The sequence below is a fragment of the Ursus americanus genome, chromosome 1, assembly GCF_024610735.1.
Source record: "Ursus americanus isolate L20-20 chromosome 1, mUrsAme1.1.p, whole genome shotgun sequence".
In the NCBI taxonomy this organism is placed as follows: domain Eukaryota; kingdom Metazoa; phylum Chordata; class Mammalia; order Carnivora; family Ursidae; genus Ursus; species Ursus americanus.
The window spans coordinates 102,107,473-102,129,778 of NC_142127.1; the positions used below are offsets into that span (position 1 = coordinate 102,107,473).

Below are 22,306 nucleotides of genomic sequence, written 5' to 3' on the forward strand. Positions count from 1 at the left end.
TGCAGCCTCTGCCCCCACCTTCACACTCCTAATCCCTTGATCCCTAAACTACTTTCCCTGTCTTCCCTCATCCTTACCATCTTCAAGTATTTCATATACTTCCCTTACTTACTAGGTTTTTTGTCTGTCTGCCCTTGCTAAAATATAAGCTCCCAAGAACAGAGAAATATTTTCTTTCCACTGATGGACTCAGGTACTTGCTCAGGGCCTAGAACAAAGGTGAAAGTTGATAAATATCACAAGATTTATAGGTAGGAATTGTGGCAGGCCAAGAAATGTAAGTTTTCATGGAACTTTTACTCCCTTAAAGTTTATAACAAGGCAGAGCCTCATTATGAATTACCTGCTCGGCTGGCCTCTTCCAAGAGGGGTACAGTACCTGGCCCACATATGAGGTATGCATTAGAGGGCTGGGGGAGGGGGCGTACCAGCCAGCACAACACCAGCCAGAAAAATCACTGGTGTGGGGACTCACCATCCTCGCGCTCACAGCAATAATGAGGACCTTTGTTTCATATGTTTCATTCATTTCACTCATTGTTTGTTTGCAGCTTACAAAGAACGTGCACACTCATTCTCTCATTTGAGCCTCCGCATCCCAATGAATTATGGATTAGTAATACTGTGTGCACTCCGCCCATGATAAAACTGATGTTTGGAGGGGCCTAAGGTCACCTAACGCGCAGAGGCTCGGGGGAAATGGAAATACTGGTTTCGAGACTATCCCACACTGTGCACCTGCTTCTCTGCGATGACTGACACGCTCAGGACTACTAGCAGGATTAACCATTCAGGGGACTTTGGCTGTATTCGTTTAGGTTCACCTTTTTACCTTTCACAGTAGAAAAGCACAGATCCAGGCATCCACACTAAGCAAGTGTGCAATCCAGTGAACTACTTACTATGAGACGAACCTGTAACCACCATCCAGAGTAAGAAACAGAGCTTGGCTGCCACCCCCCGAGTCCCCACGGCAGCATGCCATCCCTGCGCACACCCTCCCTCCTGCCAAAAGTGACCATCACCCCCGTTTCTGTAGCAAAAACTTTCTTACATTTCTTTACCGAATACCATCCGATGTGTATCTTAGACGCTACAGTTTAGGTTTCACCCATTTTTTTTAAAGATTTTATTTATTTATTTGACAGAGAGAGAGAGAGAGAGAAAGCCAGCAAGAGAGGGAACACAAGCAGGGGGAGTGGGAGAGGAAGAAGCAGGCTTCCAGTGAAGGAGCCTGATGTGGGGCTCTATCCCATAACACCGGGATCACACCCTGAGCCGAAGGCAGACGCTTAACGACTGCGCCACCCAGGCGCCCCTAGGTTTTACCCATTTTTAAAAACTTGGTATTTCTCTTAATCAATAGTTTTCCCTGCCATTCTCTTTCTTCCTTAAAGTGTATCTACTGAAAAATTCAGGGCTCTCTGCAGACTGTCTCATAGTCTGGAGCACGTGTGTGCACATGCATGTACACACGCATGTGAAAAACACCTGTTGAGTCCATGCTGATAAGTTAAATTCCAACTCAGGACTCAAGGGTTTTTACTTCATCTCCTGTATGATGCCTGCTTATCCCACCTTCCATCCCAAGAATCCACATTCTCAAAACACGGGGTATGACTGACAGAATACTCTATAATTACCCGACTGCTTTATCCCTTTTCATCCATACAACTGAGAACGCTAACAATGACGCCACCAGTAAGAATGGCTGAAAACGACAAAAAATATCCTCCCTTTCCAAAGGCTGTGCTGTATCCTAGTGGTCAGAACTCAGAGATGTTACACGGCGTACTCTCCCTTCCAACCTTCACCTAGCCTTCATCCCGGAGCTGGTGGGTGGTCAGAGCCCGCCACCAGAGCCGTGACCTGGCACCCTGGTGGCATGAAAGCCATTCTACAGTGGCTTTCCTCGGAAGGGCTCACGGGAACAGCTGTCCCCAAAGCCTTTCCTGCTGATAAGAGCTCATCAGGCCCTTTTGACCTGATGGCAGTTTGTTGGATGTAGAACCCTACCTTCTCATTTCTTCCCTGGAGCATATTACACACCTCACTCCCATTCCCTTCGGGCGCAAACCAATACAGTAAAAAGTCTAACGATGCACGCTCTTCTTTCCCTATTAAATCAAGTCCGCCCTCTGCCTCGTTGGCCCAAAGAGTTTCTCTTTCTTTCTTTCTTTCTTTCTTTCTTTCTTTCTTTCTTTCTTTCTCTTTCTTTCTTTCTTTCTTTCTTTCTTTCTTTCTTTCTTTCTTTCTTTCTTTTTTTGTCTTTTTCTTTCAAGTCCAGTGATTGTATTAGAATGTCTTGGGGTTGGGTGTTCTGTATTGATAGTCTCAGCACCCAGGGATTCCTTTGAATACGTAGCTTCAAATGTGTATTTTTGAGTCTCAAGCCATTTTTCCTGAGGTATCGTTACTGGCACTAAGCTGTAGTGTGTCTTTTTCCGGACTCCGGTCACCCGTAGTTTGGATCCTATTTGCCTGTCTTCACTGTTGGCCACATTCTCTCTAATACTTCTGCTTTCTTCATTTTTCTTTTTTCATACAGAGAGAGAACTGACATAGAACACTGTATTAGTTTCAGGTACACAAGACGATCATTCCATTTATGTATATATTGAAAAGTGACCTCCACCGTAAGTCTAGTTAACATCTCATTTCTTTTTTGCTTGAAAATTTCCCCCCTTCCCTTTCCATTTTTCATAAGGCATTGCTGCTCATTTCATTTGCTCTCATTTTTCTTCTAGTTTTGTCTTCATAACCAAACAATTTTTCTTCTTATTTCTCTTTCTTAAACTATTTTACCTCCTTCTGAGCTCTTCTAATTCATGTCTTGTGTCATTTCCTTAATATCTTCAAGCTCATTTTGAAAAAGCAAGCCAAAGTTTTGATTAGTTATTTTTAGTCTCTTTTTTTAAATGGACAAGGATGGTATTCTGCTTTGTAATCTTTTTTTCTTACAGTCACTTTGTATGGAATTTGATCTTGATTCTTTTCTGTTGCTTACCTTTGTGGAAATTTATTTATCCTCAGTTTCCAGAATTGTTATATAGGTATTAAAAGTATAGGGGTTTCTTTTCTGAGATTTTTCTGGCTTCGTTTTCTCCCTGTTTTTATCTAAATGATCTTTCTCCGTCTTGCCTGTGTCCTTCTCTTGCTCAGTTTGGTTCTTCTCCAGCAGTTTCTAGTCTACATAGGAGACCCTATCCTGAAGGGGTGCTCCTGCTGGTCATTTCCAAGTGTTCACAAAGACTAGCCTAGCCCTACCAAGGGTTCAGGCATTTATCACGATTACAGTGGGGGTAAATGGTCTAATTTAATCTGCTCTTCTCAAATTGACCTACCATGCTTTCCAGGGAATATATGTGGGCCATTCTGTAGCTTCTCCTTATCTAAGGTCCATTGGACACCTTGTTCCCTCACTCTGCTTCATCCCCCATCGATGCGGATAATAGCTAGATCTTGTAGCTACTGGTAATATGTGCCCACCGACTGAAATTTGGAGATTATAGGACTACCTTGCAATTAACTTTGTTGTAAATGTTGTCTATCCATTTTGGTTTTACTACCCAGATACTCTGTTTATATGTGGGGTTTAAGAAGATCTAAAAACTGCACTGCCACTATTCAGCCAACTTTCAAGAATCCATTTGCTTTTTAAAAAGATGAGCATTTCACCAAATTAGAAATGGTAGGATGCATTATGTTATGTTATGTTATGTTATGTTATGTTATTATACTATATTACATTCTCTTATATATACATATATATACATATGTATTTATATACATACACTTCTGTTTCCATGAGCCAACAAAACACCCCTTAACCTCCTCCATCCTCAGGAGTCAGGGGCAGCACTTCCCAGCACTAATGGGCATATAGTCCAGCTGGAGATCTAATGCAGTTCTGGTCCAGTGCGTCTGGGGTGGGACCAAAGATTCTGCAGCCCTACTAGCTCCCAGGGCATGTCACGCTGGTGGTCCACAGACCACAGCTGGGTTGGTGAAGGTCTGGATGTCAGAAAACTGTCATCACATTTCTGGAAGATTAGCAACCCATGATGCTAACGAAGGGTCATTCTCGGTATGTCCCCAAAATAGCTGCTACTCTTGTAAGAGGTGCTTATTCTTTTTAATAATAAAAGAAACTGAAATCCAATACAGATACTCTGAGGCTAGTATTATGCTACACAATCTCACATTTTCTGATTTAGTCCATACTATTCTTATTTTTATAAATGCTAAGATAATTACCAGATAAATTTGAAGCTTGGCTGGAATTGGGATGCGAACCTGAATTTTTTACTCCAAACTCCTGTCTCCTTCTGCTGCATCATGCTGCACCTCGGACACGATTTCCAATTTTGGACTTTGTCATCTTGACCTGATTTTTTCTTTATTTTGTTCCAAAATATCCATTATTAAATTTTTAACAAGTACTCTCCACTTGTTGCAACATGTACATCAGTTTTGGGGTATTGCTTAATAAATTCAGCTTAATCTTGCCCAGAGCAACACAGCCTGGTTACCATGGCTTCTATTTAGAAAGTGAGAAAACCAAGATGTGACATGAGAACATCATTCCTTCGTTAAGTGACTATTCTCAAGGTGTCATCGTGATGCTTCTCATTACTTTACGCTGAAGTAAGGTTCATAAAACACAGCAGGCATTCAGGTTTGATTGATTCCACCTCCATCTAGATTCATGTTAAATAAATGATGTTAATTGTCTCTGCAAAGAATTTAGGAATGCACAGAGAATAGCAGTGTTTTATAATTGGAGAAAAAAGGAAACATGCCAGTTTTATGAAATACCAAATTAATGATTAAATAAATTAACAGAGAGTCACAAGATTCCAGAAATAGCCTGTAGCAGATGGAGGCCCTCCTCAGAGCTCACTACTTTAGAGCTGCGGTTTCTTTCACAGAAGCAAGGTTGTGCCTTATTCACTGCAGAACGTCAGCCCCCGTTCCTGCACGGGACAGCCAACTCCCTGGAGAGCGTCTGCTCACACGCACGTCTCCGGCCCACCGTCTGCATCGGGGACAAGCATTCTGATGATTCTGATCCTCAGCCAGGGTAAGAAATCGCTGTTACCAGACTCCCCATGGAGGACACCCCCAAGACAGCAGGCTGTGGGATGCAAGCCTGGCTGGTTGGCATGGCCATACCACGATGGCTTGTGACCGAAATTCAACTTTCCTTGCATCTCCCACCATCCTGTCCACCTTTGCTCAGCAGAGGTGTGTTCTTTCCCCCCTGACTGCAAACTCCAGCAGGCCTGTATGCTTCCTTTCACTCACATATCATTGATCGTCCAGTCGTACAGCCATTAGACTTTTCTAGTGCAGATACTGGAATGATGTATTCTAAGAATTCAAATTTTGAGATCACCCATGCGTCTGTTCACTAGGGGAGCTGCAGCAAAGCACTATAGAAAAAGTGGGTGGCATAAACAACAGGCGATTATCTCACTGTTCTGGAGGTTATAAGTCTGAAGTCAAGATATAGGCAGGGTTGGTTCCTTCATAGGTCCATGAAGGAAGGAGCTGTTCCTAGCCTCTCTCCTTGGCTTGTAGATGGACAGCCCTCTGCCCTCCTCTCGCCCTGGCCCCCTATGTGATCTCCCTCTATGCCTGTTGGTCTCTGCGGCCAAATATTCCTCTTACTAAGGACACCAGTCATACTGAATTAGCACTCTCCTGCACAATGACCTCATCTTAATTTGATCATCAGCAAAGACCCTGTTTCAAGATAAGGTCACATTTGCAGGCACTGGGAGTTAGGACTTGAACATCTTTTGGGAAAACCCAATTCAACTGTAACAACCCACGAGGCCACTGCACTTGAGAAGACCATTGTGATTGTTAAGAGTGTGTTATAAACTTTAGAAAATGTGGGCTAGGAGCCATTTAAATGAGTCCGGTTGATTTGGACGCACTTACAATTCATTGCATAATTGCACTACCTTGCTGCTGGTTCCTGCTCCAAGGGCCCTGTTGACACGTCAATGACGATCCCCCTTTGTTCACTAAGTGATGAGTTTGGGGATATCTCTTACCCAGAACAAGGAAAAATTCTTTACCCCAGACATGCTCTCTTGCAAGCACTGTAGGACACGTTGTTATTAGGAAGACTAATTAATGGGGAACATGTCAACTGGCAGAAAGTCAGCGTTTGGCAGGTGAATCAGGTAAATTCCCAATCTTGTAAGTGTCCATTTGGATGAAGTTCTTGGCTTGGGGCTTGGCTCCTGGTGAGTGAAACTGGGAGGAGCAGCCTCCACTGCCACCCCCCTCGGGAGCCCTGTGCCTCCTGACCCTGCTCGGTGCCCCAGGGACCCAGCAGATTCTTGCTCTCCCTCCACAGAACCCCTGCGTGCTAACTTCGACAGCCCATCTTGAGTTGTGCCAGGCCTCCTGCTCCTGGGAGGCCTGCAGATGATCTGAAGGGCATCACAGGCCCCCTGAGGGTCAGCAGAGAAGGAGTCAGGGCAGCCCCATGGTTCCCAGCTTGAGTACAGCTGCAGAAAGACAAACAAATACTTCTCAGAGATACCGAAGCATAGAGCCGTTCTGGGTGTTTCCGTCAGCTGCATAAATTTTATGCAGCTTGCCAGCTTTCACAACAGACCTCTTCCCTATCCTCCTCCTCCTTCTGCATGCCTCCCCAGTTCAGTAACAGAAGACCATCGACCACACCCCCAAGCCAGCCATGCTAGACTCCTTCTCTACTGGCCCCGATCACCCACCACATCCGAGGTGCTGGCCCTTTGACCACCCCACCTCTCTGCTCGCGCCCCCACTGCCTTCACGCAGCCCTTGATCCCCTCCTCCTGAACTACGACAGTAGCCTCTTGCCACGTACCCGAGTCCAGTCAAGGGGCACAGAATTGGCCACCCCAAAATGTGTCTCTTGGGCATGGGGATTGCTTTAAGCTGGTTATTTTTCAGAAACTGCAGACATAGTGAAGCTCTGGAAATTGAGTAGAAGGTTACCCTTCTGTAAGAGACATTTAACATTTACAAAGGAAATCTCCACTGTAAGGGTGTCCCCCGGCTACACCAGGAAGAGGGGGTGCCTCAGTCTCTAGGAGCTCTTATCAGTGGGGAAGGCAAGGACTTTCATCTGCAAAACAGCCTTACCCTTGTTTATTGGGCTTTTCCCCACCATCCCCCATATCTTCTTTGGTCTTTAGCTAAAGATGGTATTTCAGGGGGTGATGGTTTGGGCCACTTTAGGGAGCTACTCAGCTCTCCTGGGGCCTCTGATGGATACAGGAGGCAAACGTGTTCTTAAATTTGTGTTTGTTTTTCTCCTGCTAATCTGTCTCATATCCTTTTCATTATTAGACCATACAAAGAGCCCAGAAGAGAAGAAGGGAATATTTTTCCACCCCTACCCTGACCGTCTCCTTTCTTCTTCCTGCAGGAGCAAGACTTTGGATGGGGCTGTACGACTGGACGGGTGAGCCTAGAGTCCAAATCAGGGTGTCAGCAGGCTCTCACTCTCTCTGAAGTTCCCAGGGAAGGATCCTTCCTTGCTTCTTCTAGCTGCTGGTGGCCCCGGGAATTCCTCGGCTTGTGGCAACATCATTCCAATCCCTGCTCCTGCTTCGCATGGCCTTCTTCTTTGTGTGTTTGTCTCCACGTGGCTCTGTGTGTGTGTGTGTGTGTGTGTGTGTGTGTGTGTAACACACTTGGATTAAGGGCCCATCCCACTCCAGCACAACCTCATCTTAAGTAATTATATCTGCAGTGACCCTGCTTCCAAATCAGGTCACATTCTAAGGGACTGGGACTTAGGACTTGGACATATCTCGGACTATGGGTGGGACGATTCAAATCATAACAGATGATACACTCATTTTTTAAACCTTTTAGTAACAATAGTAAAGTCAATATTAGAGCAAATGTCACCCAGGTCAGACACCGAAGCCCTCCTCTTCCTGCCTCAAGCCACTCACTGGAACAACAGTGGAGACCCACAGGGGAAGCCAAGCAAGCCAAGGACATGGAAACCCTTAGATAGGGTCCCTGGAAGCATCTTGGGAGCCATAGGAGGGATCACGTTCCTGCCTGTCGTTTCTGGGTCTCTAAGAGGAGTTCAGTCGGGGTCAGTACAACATAAATCTCCACACAACATCAGTCAAGTACGCTTGTTCTCTCTCAGGTTTACACAAAACCCACAAGTTTGAATGAACCGCGCTGCGGAAGGCTGAGCTGTGTGTTGCCACGCAGTCAGCCACGGCGGTGGGGCCGCCACGTGGAGCCACGGACACATTTCTACCCTCACTTGTTTTTTTCCCATAACGAAGCCAGCTCCCCGGGTTGCAGAGCGGGCCACAGCCCTGGGACCACAGAAGCAATCCCGAGGCCAGTCCCAGCGCTGGGCCCGGGGTGGACGCATGTGTGCCAACGGCTGCAATTCCTGTCCCCTGGGGTTGCCCGGCTGGGGGTCTCACCATCTTCTTGCCCCAAGGAGAATATGCTTCTGCAGTGAGAACAGGTGAAATGAGGCAGGGACATGTGGGGTCAGACACGCCAGTCTGTGAGCAGCCCAAGCAGAGCTGAGGTCCCTTCACTGCCACCCCCACTGGTTCTTCAGCCCTGCCTGCTCTCATGATGCCGCGTTCTTAGGATCCCTAAGACCCTAAACCTATTTATACATCAGTTCTGGTGGAGTCCCTGACTCGTCTCTCCTGCGGAGGGGACTTGCCCAGTAGAGTTGGCCCTACAGTGGGACGCTGGCCGCCCTCTGCTCTGGATGCCCTCCCTCCGCCCAGGCCACACTCCACCCCCCCTCTATCACCAGCCCCACGGAACGCAGGAACCACAAATACTTCAGGCATAATACATTTACATTAATTTAAAATTAATTAACAACAATTCTGCTCATCTCCTTAGAATTCAGTTAATTAATTAGGTAGGCCATGACTTTATTATTTTTTTTTAGGCTAAGAGAAGACTGAACAAGGCTCTATTCTTTCTCCCACTTGAAAGTCTCCCGAGATTCCCGGCCATCCGTACAGCTACCCTCCAATCAGGGCGGACATTTCCCAAAGGCCCTTTGCTGGACCAAAGTAGTTTAGGCCTCACAGAGGGCTTTAGATGTAACTTGTCTGAAAAGAGCTGAGCTGCTGGCTGGGGACCCGAACACTGATTAGAGAGAGAGAGAGAGAGAGAGACAGGCTTGGCCACTTCCCGCAGCTGCCAGCTGACAGGGACCATGACCCTTCCCACAGCCTCCCCGAGGCCCTGACCGGCCGCAGCTGCTCAGAGCACAGTCAGCCTTTGTGGAAGGCAGAGAAGGAGCGAGTCAAAGGGGCAGGGGATTAGAGCCAGTGTGTCAGCTGGATGCGCATGGAGGCGTCAGTGGGGGTCTGCCGAGTCCCCATTCTCTGCCCAGCCTGAACATCTGCTCCCAGGAAACACCTCGGTAAAGGGAGCAACGTTTGAGGACAGCACAGAGCTCCCGATTGGAAGTGCTGCTGTTGACCTAGCTTCTACCCGGTGCAGCCCCTGCGCCCACTCGTGCTCACATCCACTCATCGCCTGTCAATCCGTGGATGCACACCCCATTCCCACATAAAGAAGCTCGTGCCCCTTGAAGCGAAGCTGTTTCACTGGCTGGTGAGTGATGGGGCTGGGGTCAAGGTCAAGACGGCCTGCCCCACAACCTGGCTCAGGCCTCCTGGTAGAGCAAGTCCCCAAGGGGTCACCCTAATCTGGGGACCTGACTTTGAGATGGGTGTCTTTAAGCACGTGGAGCTGCAGATGGCCCTTCAATGGAGATGGTTCTCACCGGGGGGGAGAGGGGAGATTTTGCTCCCCCGGGGGACACTTGGCAACATCCGGAGACATTTTGGGTTGTCACAACCTGAGGTGGGGTGACTTGGCTCCTGGCATCTAGTGGGTAATGCTCAGAGATGCTGGTAAATATCCACAATGCACAGCACAGCCCCTAGAGCAAAGAATCATCCAGCCCAAGATGTCCATTGCACTGAGGTTGAAAAACCTGCCCTACAAGAACTTGCCAGAACAAAGTCCCTACTGGTATCCTGAATTAGCCAAAAACATGGTTAAGGGAGAGCACAGATTGCTCTCACTAATTATTCATTTATTTAACCAGTGTTTACTGAGTGCCAACTATGTGCCGAGCATTCATCTGACTGCTGAGGATTTAATAATGAACCAGACAGACAAGGTCCTGCTCACCTGAAGCAGAGAGTAAAAGGGTGGGCTGAGGTGGAAGACAGAAACGAAACTAATAAACGCTTTTTAAAATGCCAGACACGGATAAGACTAATCAGAGAACTGCAACAAAGTCGTGTAACAGAGAGAGATGAGATGTCTGATTTTGATCTGGTAGTCCCAGTGGCCCCCTGCAGAAGTGACATTTAAGCTGAGGTCTGAACCACAAGGAGCCAGCCAATGACCAATCAGCAGAGAGAGCTTTCTAGGCGAGGGGAGAAGACTGTAAAGATTCAAGGCAGGAAGGGACTTGACGTGTCTGAGGAACCGTTCAGTGCCCTTGAGGGAGAGGAAGCACAGTGACTTGCTGTACCTGGAAATTTGCAAACGTGCCTGGAATTACGGAAACGTAGCCTGTCTTTCTTGAAGAAGTGGCTCCCCTTACCTTGTAAGAAAGCCTGACAATGCCGCGGCTGGATCCTGAGGCACCACCGACCCGCAGTGATGGCCGCCAGGCATCCCGCCAGATCTCCTGTCCCTCACATATGTCAAGAGAGGCGAGGGATGGCTCTCACTGCCAGGGACTAATTTCTTATAGTTAATGCCCTTTTCGAGAAGAAACAGCTCAGCCTTCTCACTCTAATACAGTGGCTCCTGAATTCTTGGTGGAAGTAGCTAGGCCTATTCCTGCTTCCAGGACAAGAAGCCGAGGGTAGAAATGGAAGGGGACAAGCCTGAAAGGGAACATTTCCCGACTGCCCACTCCATACCACGCAGGCTCAGTGAGGCAAGATGTACTCCCTTGCGGACATTTCATAGCAAACCTTCCAGGTGGCCGTCAGTCATTGAAAACAGAGATTCAGAGAGGTCGAATAATTTGCTCAAGTAACTTCAAAATAACGGAGGGGAAGACCCCTCCACCCTGGAGTCTTCAAAAACACCTGGGGCCGCTCTACTGCTGTCCCCGTGATTCTAGCAAGCTGACACATTCGCCTTCACTATTTGGCAAGGCCGTGTTTTGAGAACTGTGATTGAGGACCTTCTGGTCTCTAGAGAAATTTCTGGTGACCAATCACAAGCACTCTTGGCGCACAACTCGGTAGTCGCCATAGTCGTGAATGTTTGGCTCGGTGACTGCTCCGTCTCTGCAAGATCACTTGGGGTGTCAGAGTGTTGGGGCTGCCTTGCTCTTATCACATCCCATCAATCAGCCAGCCCTGCTCCTATCCAAATCCCTATCTTGACCTGACAATATCTAGATTGCAAGTCTTGGAAGATTTAAATAACCTAATTGGCTTTGCTATTTGCCTTTGGGTTGGGGAGTTTCCATTTTTAGCACAGCAGAAGGTGATTATTTAAATTGGTCAACTCTCTGCAATCCAAGGCAAATGGAGGAGAAATAAATTCAGTGTCACTGACAAGGCTGAGAAAGCCGTCAAGAACATCTCACTCTGATAAAGACCGGGGATTGACTCTCAGCTACGTGAAGTGGAAAAGTATATTTACTCTTGGTCCTGAACCAATGAAAGGCATTTTCTGTTGTATTTATGAAGTTTTTTCCAGTGAACCTCATTGTAAGATGAATGTTTTTATTTTATTTAACAAATGCATCAGTGCCAGATACTACTGTATGGGATTTACGAGTATTATCCAAATTGTCCTCTTACTAACACCGCAAGGTATGTACTTCTGCTATTTACGGACCGTAGATGAGGAAACCCAGACAGAGAATCAACCAAGGTCACTAGCAATCAGGTGGCATTGCTAGGACCCAAACTCAAGCTTTACTCTACTCTTTCTAAAATGGAGAAGAGGGGCGCCTGAGTAGCGCAGTCGTTAAGTGTCTGCCTTTGGCTCAGGGCGTGATCCCGGCGTTCTGGGATCGAGCCCCACATCGGGCTCCTCTGCTGGGAGCCTGCTTCTTCCTCTCCCACTCCCTTGCTGTGTTCCCTCTCTCACTGGCTGTCTCTGTCACATAAATAAATAAAATCTTTAAAAAAAAATGGAGAAGAAAAAAGGACAATAACAAAAAAAAAAAGAAGTCCTTATTTTTAAAATAAATTTTGAAGAGCCATTCTCTAATGTTCCCCAAGCATATTCCAGAATCTTTCTTTTTTCTCTCCGCACCACATGCTCCTTAAATGTGTAACTCTGCCCCTGGGGCTAAGAGTCACCACGTCCTCCTCCTTTTTGGTTCTGAAAACTATCCTGTAGCCTATTAACCAACAGATCCCTTTTCAGATTAAGTTACTATTCATAACACACAGAACAAAATGGATCTGTTTGATCATTGGTGAATAATATCTCTGTTAAGATGGTGGAGTGAAAGGATCATATCTGATCGATGAAAACAATTAGGTGCAAGGATGGGTTGTGATAAATCACTACATTAGAAGACAGACTCCTTTTTTATTCTGAGACCTCTGAAGAGTATCAAGAGTAGATTAAATGCATTCCTTTAGGAGAAAGGTAGGGTCTCAGAAAATTCTGCTTTTTTGATATTTATTGGAACAGAAATAGAGAAAGTCCTCTAGATTAAGAATGTTTCTCTTGAGTCATTAGTATCCACTTATCATTCAGTCTCTCGTACCTGCAGCCGTGGATTGTGCATTTTACCATGATCTGACATATTGATTTCCTCTTCCTCTGTCAGCATCCTCCCTTCCCTGCTTACCCAGCCTGGATCCCACTGTCTAGCAGATATATCAGCATTTTATTAAAACTCTTCTTCCTTGTATCCTGTCCTTCTGCCATACTCCCAGCAAAGCGCCATAACCTGGTCTAGAGCCACAGTCTGCCAACTCGGTACCTTTATCTCATTTCCTAAACGTTTTAAATTAGAGATTCGGGCCACAAGCAGTTCATGGCCTCCAGCCTCAGCTGGACCTGAGTGCTCTTCTCAATTATTTTGCTTGTTCTTGCTTATGTACGGTGGTGGGCAAAATGATAGCCCCCAAAGATGTCCAGGAATATATTCCCTGACATGGCAAAAGGGACTTTGCAGATGTGGTGAGGTTAAGGAATCAGAGATGGGGAGATTATCCTGGATTAGCCTGTGGGACATTGTAATCATAGGGTTCTAATGAGAGGGAGGTCGGAGGGTCAGAGTCAGAGAAGGAGATGTGATGATGGAAGCAAGGATAAGAGAGAAAGAGAGAGGAGCACCTGGGTGGCACAGTGGTTAAGCGTCTGCCTTTGGCTCAGGGCGTGATCCCGGCGTTATGGGATCGAGCCCCACGTCAGGCTCCTCCGCTATGAGCCTGCTTCTTCCTCTCCCACTCCCCCTGCTTGTGTTCCCTCTCTCGCTGGCTGTCTCTATCTCTGTCAAATAAATAAATAAAATCTTTAAAAAAAGAGAGAGAGAGAGAAAGAGAAATTAGAAGATGCTACACTGCTGGCTTAGAAGGTGGGGCATGGGGCATTGAGCCAGGGACTGGGGGTGGCCCCTGGGAAGCTAGAAAAATCTAGAATACAGATTCTCCCCTAGAGCATGCAAAAGGAACAGAGCTGCACCGACACCTTGATTTTAACCCAGTAAGACCTGTTTTAGACTTCCCATCTCCAGAACTGTAATAGAGTACATCAGTGTTGTTAAACCCACTAAGTTTATTGTAAGTTGTTATAGCAACAGAAGGAAACTAACACATTTATTCCTCCCATTCCTCCAGAAAATACACCAAAACGTCACCTCTCTCTTCACCAGCTCTAGAGTTTTGTGTACTTCTCAGTGGACCACCCCACCTACCATTTCACACAAAACATATTAAGTTAGATATTCCTTCATCAGCTAGTCACAGAGCCCCCCACCCCCACATACACACACACAAACACACCTGTTCTGTACCCTGTCTCTTGTAAAGAACTGTAAATTGGTTTCATTGGTCTTTCTCTATAATCTTTTTATTTTCAATTTTATCAATTCTGTTTGTATCTTTATTAGCTCTTTCCTTCCGCTATTTTGGGGGTTAGTTTACTTTATTTTCCAATTTCTTACATTTCTTAAAGTGGAAACATGGATTATTCATTTGAGAATTTTCTTCTAATACAAGTACTTGATGCTATAAATTTTGCCCTAAGCACTGCTTAAGCTGCATCCTAGAAATCTTGAAATTTTGCATCTTCATTTTCATTCAGTTCCCAATGTTTCCTAATACAACTTATGACTTCCCTTTTGATTCATGGTTATTTAGATGCTTTTGGTTTGATTTGCAAATACTTGAGGTTTTCCTGGATACTTTCGGTTATTATTTCTAGCTTGATTAGCTTATGATCAGAGAAATCTTTCTTTTTCATGCCAATCTCTTTCTCTCTGACAATAAATGTGCTCATGCCTACCCATTCTTTTTTTTCTGCATTTTATTTTTTTATAATAATTTTTTATTATATATGTTAGTCACCATACAGTAAAGTTCCATGATTCATTACTTGCATATAACACCCAGTACACCATGCAATACGTGCCCTCTTTAATACCCATCACTGGCCTATCCCAATCCCCACCCCCTCCCCTCTGAAGCCCTTTCTTAATAATAATAATAATAATAATAATAATAATAATAATAATAAAACCTATCCTTTGATCCTACTTTGCCATACCTATTACTCTCTAACTTTCATTTTCCCTTATGTCTCCTTTTAATCCCTCCTCCTCACTTCTGAGCCCTCCAGTGTTTTCGGTGTCCTCCTGCTTTTCCACACCTGGGCCTCAGGAGACTTCCATTGGTTCCATAAACCTCTATAGCCTTTTAAGAATTGTTCTTTTTGTTTAAAATATCCAGAGTTCATTTCATTTGCTTCTAACCAAGAATCCGAACTCATGTAGCTTAAAACCACCGGAAACATGCCCCTCGGTCACACCATGCCGTAAATCCTCTCCCAGTTCCAGCATCATCACCAGGGCAACCACGTCTTGTGATATGTAGCAGCATAGAGAGAGGTGTCGTGCTACGGCAGCCAAGTGAGGAGAGCATTTCAGGAAGGAAGAGGTCTTGGATTGGGGCACATTCTGTGGAAAGGCCAAGTAAGGTGGGTAGAAGGGAGCCAGTGACATTGTCCTAATGGGCCGGGGGGCCCTAGATGGAGGATGCAAAGTCGTAGTGCAAAGCTTGGTAAGGAAGAGCACCAGGGAAGGGAAGTGCAAGAGACCACGCACTAGGCGGGCAGGTGAAGTGAAGCTGTCTGGGAGAACTTAAGACATGGAGGACACATCCTTGGCTGGGTTTTTAAACCATAGCACTTGCTCCTGGTAGTGGATGGGGCCCATTCCAGTCTGCAGTACTCTTGAAGCAGGCGGGCATGCTCTGGACCGGCCATCAAACTGGGGCTCTCACCATGAGATTCCTCACACACTCTGAGCTCTGAGCACAAGCCTGGGACACCTTCACAACAGGTGCAGACGCTAGTCAGGGAGGTGTCATCATGAGGGTGCCAGCCCCGTCAACAGGTCTCCAACACACACTGCAAAGGGCACATTTTCCAAGGTCTCATCACACTTCTCTGAGAACCCGACAGAGCATCTATCAGCGAGAGGATAGCGCAGGGCTCCCAGGAGCCTCACCTCCTCCTGTTGGGCCTGGCCCCAAAAGCCAGTCAATACTTCAACTCACTTCATTCATACCAAAGTGGTCAGAGCTCAAAACTGTCTGGGTTGGAACTGGGTTTGAACTCTGTAACCTTTGGCAGATTATCGAACCCCTCTGTGCCTCAGTTTCCTCATTTGTAAAATGAGTTTCCTAACAGGGCCATGAAGGATTGAGTTAATATGTATAATACTTCATAGAGCCTGTGATAAGTACCATATCAAAAAGTAAAGCTGCATCCCAGTGATTGACCAGCTGAGGAGTCCTAGGACCTGGCCAACATTCAGCAGGAGAAAGTTCCCAAGGTGTCCTTGCAGGCATGGGGGTGCGTGTACGGACATGGGGTGCACACGCGGGCTTGGAGGTGCACGTGTAGGGGTGCGGGTGCATGGGAGGGTGTGGGGGTGTGCGTGCAGACATGGAGGTGTATGTGCAGGTATGAGGGCAGCCAAGGAGAAAGGGATGGAGGAAAGGACTGTGAGGCAAAGACAGGGTGGAAGGGGGTGGGGAGGAGACAGGCGGAGAAAGAAGGAAATCCAGCACATCTTGCATATTTTACAAAAATAAATCCTTTAAGGGGCGCCTGAGTGGCTCAGTTGTTAAGCGTCTGCCTTCGGCTCAGGGCATGATCCCAGAGTCCTGGAATCGAGCCCCACATCAGGCTCCTCCACTGGGAGCCTGCTTCTTCCTCTCCCACTCCCCCTGCCTGTGTTCCCTCTCTCGCTGGCTGTCTCTCTCTCTGTCAAATAAATAAATAAAATCTTTAAAATAAATAAATAAATAAATAAATAAATAAATAAATAAATAAATAAATAAATAAATCCTTTTAGTAACCTTTCGATGAGTTCAGGATTCACTTCTCAGTGTGTCTTCCCGGGTGTAGTCCCTCATCCAGCCCGGGTCTGGGTTTCAATGAACTCAACGTAAAGCTTAATACTGTACTCCACCCTGGCCTTCATGTGACTGAGAATAGGCCTGGTGAGGTGCGAAGAAGGCGAAATGAAGAAGTGGGACGTAAAGTTGGACTCTAACAGGAAGGAAGGCCCCACCAGAGACTTAGCATGCTAATTATACCGTGTAAGTGATCTCTGCAGAGGGACCCGAGCCTTTGCTTCCTTTGAAGCTTCTCTCCTTCTGATCCTTCTGTTTATTCAAATGATATCCCGTAACAAAGCAAAGAGGATGAACTACAAAAAAGTATAATCCTAGGGTTGCCGTCATCCCACAGGAGCTGGGCTACAGAGGATCCCAATTTGGAACGAGGCCAGGAAAGGAGGGAGAGACTTTCCTTCTCTTCTCCCGTGTGGGGGCCCCAGCTCCCGGAGAAGCCTGGCCACACCTCTCCCGAGTGGGAGCAGCTCGCCCTCTTTCCCAAGATTGCCCGCAGAACGGGTTTGTATGTGACTTTCAGATGCCCTCAGTTAATAAGACGGCAAGAAGGGCCCTTATTCTGACGGTCTGTCTTGCCTGTTGGGAGCACGGAGCATCTGGCTGACAATATAACCTGACCCCAAGGCCCAACCAGCCAGGCAGCGGAAATGCAATCAGGCTGACAGGCCTCCCCCTCTTATGATGCAGGATCCGAGTCCTCCCAAATTTCCCACTTCGTTCCTGCAGCCCCTGGGGGTCCGCTGTGTTCAGGTAGCTGCTGGACCCCCCTGGGGGTCGTCCCGTGGGGTCTGGCACTGAGCTGGTGCAGGTGAGAACTGACCCTGGCTCAGGACGCCCCTCCCGAGGTCCCAGCACAGTACACACCCCCGTCTCTCTGCCCGGACTCCTGGGAAAGTGTCCTGGGTCCTGGTCTCTCCCAGACCCTCAGCGGCTCTTCTCTGGCCTCCGGGAAGCAGCACCTGCTGCATTATCCCTCAAGGCCCAGATGTGGTCTGTGGGGCTGAGCTGGGGAACAGAGCAGACGCCAGGTTGCCCCCTCCATACCCTGTCCCCACACAGACCGCCACTTACCCCTTGTCCTATCCTTCCTCCTTCCAGACCAGCCCATGGGAAATAGGAGGCTGGGTCTCAGCCATAACAGCCCCTTGGACACCCCATGGCTGGGCCCTTGTTAGGCTGTGGCCAGATGTCTGGCCCATGAAGTAAAAGAAGTTGTTAGCATGGGTGAGGGGAAAGCAGAGGGCCAAGTCCGAAGACCCCTGTCTCGCTTCCTCAAGCAGTGACCTCTGGGCAGCCCTGTGACCTTGAACTCAGAGAGGTGGACCAAGGGCCTCCTCGGGGTGGCATCAGGAGCAGATAACAGATGAGCTAGTAACTCAGAGATCACAACATGCTACACGAATGCTCGCCATTGTCCTGATTAATAACGCCACTGACAATAACGCACGGATAATGTGACTAGTAACAGATCAGAACACTGCAGAAAAGCTCCCCGGATGAGCTTTTGCCCTCCGTTGTAAGCAAAGAAGAAAAGCACCACGTTCCAAAGACATCTCTAGGACTCAGAGAGCACGGCTCCGCACACGGCCCCCTCCTGACTCCCCAGGACAGGAACAACCGTGGGGGGCAGGGGCTGGCCGGGCTGTGCTGGTTCTGATCCGCTGCCTGACGGGGTGGCACTTTGTTTGCTCGGGGAGGAGGGCCCTCTTTGGTAAGAGCACAACTTAGTGAAATCCACGCTCACATTTGTCTGGGGGCGCTGTTCCAACAACCACCCGACGCCAGGCGGCTAAAATTACATGCATTTGTGTCCCAGTCCTGGAGGCTGGAAGCCCGAGCCCCAGGTGTCGGCAGGGCTGGTTCCCGCTGAGACCTCTCTTCTCGCCGTGTAGACAGCCGACCTTACACGGTCACAGGGTTTTCCCCCATGTGTCTTTGTCTTGATCTCCTTTTCTGATGAGGACATTAGTCCTATTGGATGGGGGTCCACTCCAGTGACCTCACTGACCTTGAATGACCTCTTTGGAGAACCGGCCTCCAAATACAATCACATTGCAAGGCTCTGGGAGCCAGGACTTCAACCTATGAACTGGGGGGGGGGGGGAGGGGGGAGAGACACGATTCAGCTAACAATCATTATTATTTAGTCTTTCCACAAGGCAGTAAAAAATGTTCTTAAAGATGAGGAAACTGAGGACCACAAAAGTTCGTTAACTGCCTGGGGGCCTTTGGACCCCCTTGTCACCTGCAGACCCTGGGCAGGGACACAGTCTGTGTCATGATCCAGGTCTCCCTGCGGGGAGGGGGGCAGCCACGGACCGAGCACAGAAGAGAAGAAGGGCTTGCTGGGTTCCATCCACACAGGGCCGCACTAAGGGGCAGGTCACGCTGGGACCCGGGGACTGGCGGAGACTTGGTGGGGTCTGCATCAGGCACGGTCTGGGGCTTCCCTTGAAAAATCCCTCTCCCCATCCCTTCACAGCTGTTACTCCCCAGTAAATCTCTTGTGCCCCTCACCCCCCTCAGACCCCACAGATGGTAACGGGGTCCAGCCCGGCGCCCTGGCTCTGATGCGCAGCCCGCAAACGGGCAGACTGCAGGGAGATCTGCCCAGCTTCCCCGGATGCTCCGTCCTCCTCGGAGGTGTGGGTTGGCGGAGGGACAGGGGTGTCCAGCATGTGCTGCGTATCATGAGCCCCTTAAAAATACTGAAAGCTCATCCAAACTGATATTGCAGTTTGCCTAGTGTACACACAGACTTTTTCTGGAAGGATGTGATGGAAAGAGGCGGGGGGGGGTGGGGGGCATGAGAGGAGAGCAGGGAGCAGGGGTGTGGCAGGAAGGGGTTCTGCCTATGGTGGGGGGGGAACACCGTGAAGACTCAGGCTCAGGGGTGCCAGGTAGGGGTGGGGGTCCGAGCAGTGCGCTCACGGTTCTGTAAGATTCACCCACGCCAGTCGTTGTGCTCTGTTTCTTAGCCGGGGGCCCTTGAACCTTAGGAGCCATTGGCTCCACAAAACTTAGATGTGCCCTGCTTTTCACAGACATGCTTTCGGACACTTTAAATTTTTACCACGTGCACATATTACAGGGTAACTTTGTTCTAGTTGCCATGTTACAGCCCAGAAAGAACAGGAGGAAAGGGTAAAGAAAGAGAGGAAAATTAACATCGGGCTTAACTGCTCTAGAAAGATCTCAATGGAGAAACAAGGGGAAATGCTGGAGAGAGAAAAGAGGAGTTTTTCCAAACCCAAAATGCAAATGAAATGACATAGGACAGAATTCCTTTCCGCAGTGAGTGTCTGGGACAGGAGGCAAGCAGGGTTGCTTTCGTGAGCAATAAACAACAGGCAAGGCATCTCTCCCAGCCCCCTTTGCTGTGTGCCTGGAGGGAAGCCTGGCCCACAGACACAGAGCAGCAGCAAAGCTGCCCCCAAGGTGCTGAGCTGTGCTCGCTGCCTCCTGGAAACGCCTGGAAAGGGCTCCCAGCCTCTGCCCTCTGGCTGAGAGCCGCTCAGACACCATGTGCTGAGCCCAGACTCCCCGCCCGCCCAGCAGGTGTCTGGGGCAGTGAAAGAGATGTAATCACCCCCATCCATTTTGCTTTTACCAAGCCCTTCAAAGTGGTCTTCCCAGAAAGGGTATTAAAGCCTTTCAATAAAAATGCTGCCTTGCAATTCTCAGGCAAGTCAGGGTGGGGAGGCAGACCCTGGGGGATGCCCCCCGGTTTTCCCAGGAAGTGAGAACAATATGAGGCTGTGTTCTGGTCCCAGCTGCACCCGACCAACCCGCAAAATGGGTGGTGGCTTTGACTCCTTGATGAGCCCTCAGCCCGCCTCATCTCAGCTTCCCATCCTGAAAAGGGAATCACCATTTTTGAGAAATTCAGATGCAATCACGCCTAAGAGACAGTGTGCAAACCGGACAGTGCTGTTCAAACGTAAAGTTTTTCTCCGTGATGTCGTCCTATTTCCACGTGTGCAGGGTGGTTGTAACTTAACCCAGAATTATACTAGAGCCCAGAGCAAGGTTTTCTAGATAAATTCTCTCCGGGGAGATCATACTCCTGTGTAAAGTCAATGCCTCTCTTGGTATCACCCCGTTTCTGTGCGCATACCCATTCATCTTTCAGACCCTCGGGTTGGGTCGGCTTGCTCCTCACACTATCCGTGCTCTCCTTCTTCCCTCTGTTCGTAATTCAGTCCTGCTTGCTGGATTCATCGCTTTGTGCAATACACGGCACGAACCACCCGACAGGCCCCTGCTAGACCAGACTCCTGGGGAACGCAGCCAGGCAAACCGCGGTGATGACGCAGGGAAGACCGGGCTGGGCGCCCGGGGCTCCGGAAGCACGCAGCCGGGCATCGCGGGTGCACACGCTAGCTTTCAGGAGTCTCTCGATTCTCTTCCCTGAACGCTTGGGATTTGCACCTACTTTTGAGGTGATCAGATTTTGATGAGTTTGTTGAACACGAATTGGGAAACAGGGAGGCAGAAGTGTCCGTGCGTGGATGGATGACTGATGGGGAGAAGCAAATTCCAGGCCTAAACTAGTCACCAGCAGTTTAAGTGGCTGTGATCCAAGGACACTTCATCTACTCGAGAGCTTTGAAAGGAGTAGAGAGCCAGGCACGGTGGGTGTCAGGGAAAGCACAGCAGAGAGTGGACTTGAGCCTAAGAAGACACTCGGCACACGGGGATCCCTAACCCCAATCTTTCAGACCAGTTCTTGAGGATTTACGCACCCAAATGTTCCTGCTGTAGGATTAACAGAGCTGCGTAAATGGGTTGTGTGTGAGAACACTTGCAACAGCCAGCCGGAGTCCCGTGTTGTGTCTGCTGTAAAGTTACTTTACCAAGAACGCGCGTTCACAGAATAATTGGGTCTCGTCCAGCTGAACCCCGGAGGGCGGGACCATCACACTTGACTGTCCTGCTTGATATTTTGGAAGCAACACAATTCTAAAAGCACAGTCACCAACTGTTATGAAACGTTAAGTGGAACACCGTACCTTGTGCGACGCATGGAAACCCAACTAGGGAGACTGGCACGGGGTCCATTCCAGGGCATTCCTTCCTGGGTCTGCCTCCCCTGGGAACCTGATTCCCCACCACACTGCCAGCTAGGACCACCGGTCAGGACACCCACCCGTATCCCAGAACCCAGTTCAAATCCCAGCCCTGTTACCACCTAGCCCTGCGGGCTCATCACTTCTCTCTGCCTCATGTTCGTTTCTCAACTAAACCAGAAATAGTGGTGCCGAGTTTCGGGAATTTACTGTGATATTCTGTGCTCAGCCCGATGGTCCTTGGTAAGTGTCCAACAGAAGATAAATATTATTATGAAAGATAGATCTATTTTTCTTAATTAATGTCCCTGAAGGAGCTCCCTTTACAAAATGTTCCCAGAGAGCAGGAAGGATTGGCGTGGCACGAAGGACATACACTACAGGTCTCATCTAAGTGTGATGATGTCCACGACCAATGACAAATGCTTGACCAAAGCAACCCCCTCACCAGGCTCCTGTCGAGCAGACCTTCCTCCTAGTTGTTCCCTAGTTCTCTTGAAGTCCTGACACGCTCCCTCCCATGACCCATAGCGCTCTGGGCATCTTTGCAGCAAGAATTTAATAAAAATC

General features: G+C 48.2%; 1 long non-coding RNA gene across 1 annotated transcript; it reads left to right on the plus strand.

Annotated features, from left to right (window-relative positions):
* Positions 1-4,867: 4,867 nt before the first annotated feature.
* Positions 4,868-17,610, plus strand: LOC148110830 (uncharacterized). Its single transcript, XR_015725709.1, has 3 exons — positions 4,868-5,083; positions 7,436-9,636; positions 10,136-17,610. It is a non-coding gene; the product is annotated as an uncharacterized LOC148110830 (long non-coding RNA).
* Positions 17,611-22,306: the final 4,696 nt, after the last annotated feature.